The 3,795-nt window shown below is 36.8% G+C and overlaps 1 pseudogene; it reads right to left on the bottom strand.

The window, feature by feature from the left end:
- Positions 1-208: 208 nt before the first annotated feature.
- LOC113306487 lies at positions 209-3,473 on the bottom strand (annotated as a pseudogene).
- Between the last annotated feature and the right edge of the window lie 322 nt (positions 3,474-3,795).

Below are 3,795 nucleotides of genomic sequence, written 5' to 3'. Positions count from 1 at the left end.
CTTGCTTTTTGCTTAGTTAATATTATTAATATTAGCTTGATTTTGTAGAAAATACCAAAATGTCAGATGAAATCATTATTAGCTAAAGTTTATCAGCAACCAACAATAATTAATATCCGGTAAAGTTTGTTGTTATTGATGTGAATATCGTATCAATCAATCTTCTTTTGGCCACATTGGTGGTAAAAACACGACTAAATTAATAATCCTACAACAAAGAATTAAATGTGGTAGAAAATGAAGATTCGGAAAGATGAGAAAAGAACCTACAATCATCACTAGGACTTTGTAGCCATGGAGTCGGATAAAACCAATCACTATCAATAGAAGAATCATCGACAAAGATGTACTCGTTTTGCTGTGATTCGTCGAAATAAGAACTTAGTTGTGGTAATTCAACAATTTCAGTTAATTCATCGTCGGTTGTTGTTGTAAGATTTTCCGGAGTACCGGAAAAAGAGGATGTAGCCGTTGTTGGAGTAGTCGAACACAAAGATGAAAAACGACGTTGATGTTGATGAGGGTGAGGGTAAGGCTGTTGATGACGGAGGAGACGGTGATGATACTGAATTATTGAAGTTTTCCATTGTTGCAGCTTTAGTAGCAGCGGCTTGGATATCACGAGGTGATGTAGAAGCTAATGGCAACTGCAAGATGAAACTTAGCTTATATAAAGACAACTCTCTTTATTGATGTTTAGAAAATCTCTCAAAACTAAACACAAGCTCTAATCTTGCTCATATGATCAACCACAACTTTGGTGATCATATATATATAGAACTATGAATTCCTTTTCCTAGTCCTATTACCTTATTACATGTCTTTCCTTTTCTTAGAACTAGATGACTTCTAATTCCCTTAGGATTACATCAATTTCCTAATCTTGTCCTAACCAGCTTGTTAGTGACTTCTATGTTGAAGTTAATCCAACATTCTCCCCGTTAAGCTTCACCCTTACCCGTGACATATCTTGTACTCCAATCAGTTGTCTCATTTCTTCAAACTTGATCCGAGCTAATGCCTTTGTAAATATATCTGCTTTCTTCTCAGTTCCTGGTATGTGTTCTACGTTAATGACCTCCTTCTCGATGCATTCTCGTATGAATGATACCTTTTGTGAATGTGTTTCGTCTTCCCATGAAACACTGGATTTTTAGTGAATGCAATTGCAGACTTATTATCAATCTTGATGAGAACTTTTTCAGGTTCTCTTCCTTTGATTTCACTCAACAGTTCTTGAAGCCATATTGATTGTTTAGCTGCTTCTGTTGCATCCATAAACTCAGCTTCACAGGATGAGAGGGCTACAGTGTCTTGCTTCTGTGAACACCATGTAATAGGTGCTTCTCCTAGATAAAATATATGACCAGTTGTACCTTTTCCATCATCTTGGTCAATATTATGACTGCTGTCACTATACCCAACAATTCATTTTGATCCTCCTCGACCATACTTCAATCCACATTTGATTGTTCCTCTTAGATATCTTAATATCTGCTTTACTACATCACCATGAGATTTGCGTGGACTCTGCATATAACGGCTTGCTACTCCCACAGAGAAAGCCAAATCTGGTCTTGTGTGTAATAAGTATCTAAGGCATCCAACATTTCTTTTATAACTTGTTGGATCAATCTCTGCTTCTTCTTCGTTGGATTACAAGTTTCAAGTCCTCCTTCTTTCAGAATTTTCCTTGCATAAGCTTCTTGTTTAATCTGAATCCCATCTACTCCTTGATGGACTTCTGTGCCAAGGTAATAAGTGATTTTTTTGAGGTCTGACATCTCAAACTTTGATGACATTTCTCTCTTGAACTCATTGATCACCTTAAGGGAGTTGCCAGTCAAAAATAGATCATCTACATAGACTGCAATCACAAGAAGCGTTCCCTTTTCTTCTCTTCTGTATACTGATGTTTCTTTAGAGCACTTAACAAATCTGATTTCTCTTAAGATTTGATCTAACTTTGTATTCCAGGCTCGAGGAGCTTGTCTTAGACCATATAGAGCTTATGATAACTTATAAACCTTATGCTCTTGTCCTTTTACTTCAAAACCTTCTGGTTGTTCAACATACACATCTTCTCGCAATTCACCATGTAAGAATGCTGTCTTAACGTCTAAGTGGTGAATTTCCCATGAGTTTGATGCAGCTTCTACTATTAAGAGACGAATTGTCTCTAGTCTAGCAACTGGTGCGAAAACTTTATCAAAGTTTATGCCTGATTCTTGAACGTATCCCTTAGCTACAAGTCTTGCGTTATATTTGTTAGTAGTTCCATCAGCATTTCTTTTAACCTTGAAGATCCACTTAAGACCAATCACTTTTACCCCACCTGGCTTATCAACTAGAAACCAAGTCTTGTTTCTGTTGATTGAAATAATTTCTTCTCTACATGCTTGTGTCCATTTAGTCGAGACCTTTGCTTCCTGAAAATTCCTTGGTTCATCATTAACAGAAAGTAGCATAATCTCACATTCTTCTGCAGCTTGAAGAACATAATCCTCAAGATACTTTGGCTTTTGTATCTGTCTTGTTGATTTTCGCAGTGGAATGGGTTGAGTTATTTCATCGATCTCCTCTTCTTCTTCTTCTTCTTCTTCTTCTTCTACTTCTTCGTTATTCTCAGTGTTTTCATTATTCTCTTCTGTTTATGGTGGCGTTGAGGATTGTAACTTGTATTTATGGTGGCGTGAACTGTTTTGCACCCACAATGGTGGTTTCGTTTTCCATGGCTCAGAAACAAGCTCTGATACCAATTAATGGCAACTGCAAGATGAAACTTAGCTTATATAAAGACAACTCTTATTATTGATGTTTAGAAAATCTCTCAAAACTAAACACAAGCTCTAATCTTGCTCATATGATCAACCACAACTTTGGTGATCATATATATATAGAATTATGAATTCCTTTTCCTAATCCTATTACCTTAATACATGTCTTTCCTTTTCTTAGAACTAGATGACTTCTAATTCCCTTAGGATTACATCAATTTCCTAATCTTGTCCTAACCAGCTTGTTAGTGACTTCTATGTTGAAGTTAATCCAACAGAAGCTGGACGAGGTAATGAAGAAGCGAATTCGGGGAAATTAAGAACGGCAGATTTACCTTTGATACTTAAAGCAGCTACATTATGTGCTCTTGCTGCCATTTCCGGTGTCGGAAATGTACCAAGCCAGATCCTTGATTTCTTTTTTGGTTCTCTAATTTCTGATACCCATTTACCCCAACTACGCATTCGCACTCCTCTATATGTTGGATGTTTCCCACCATCTCTCATTCCTTTTCCTGTCGTGGGTCTCTCATCAGTAGGTTCCTCGGATTCTTGGTGTTCTTCTTGATTTGAGATCGCACGGTTCTTAATCTGTTGTTGTTGGTCAAATTGAGAAGATAAATATGAAACTTCAGCTAAGTTACAAGGAGTACTACTTTCTCCGTCTGAACTGTTTGGTGTTTGATCTAGTGACATTCTATAACAATGATTTTTCACACTTATGGTCTTTGGTCAAATTCTCAAAATGGAGTCTCCAAGTAGAGTGATGGAGAGACTGAAGAAAGATATATGTCATGGTCTTTGGTCAAATTCTCAAAATGGAGTCTCCAAGTAGAGTGATGGAGAGACTGAAGAAAGATATATGTCGAGAAGAATGGGCTGCTTGAGGTTATTTAATTAAAGAAAGAAAGAAGGCAATCGAGAGGATTCAAGATATGAACTCAGAAAAATATAAACAAATAGAGTATAAGAGCTGAATGGGGTGGGTTTTATAAACTTTGGAAGTGAGAGTACGATC

Source organism: Papaver somniferum, chromosome 8 (genome assembly GCF_003573695.1).
Source record: "Papaver somniferum cultivar HN1 chromosome 8, ASM357369v1, whole genome shotgun sequence".
NCBI classification, from domain to species: Eukaryota; Viridiplantae; Streptophyta; class Magnoliopsida; order Ranunculales; family Papaveraceae; genus Papaver; species Papaver somniferum.
The sequence above is the reverse complement of the archived record's forward strand: the minus strand, read 5'-3'. Positions and strand labels throughout refer to the sequence as shown.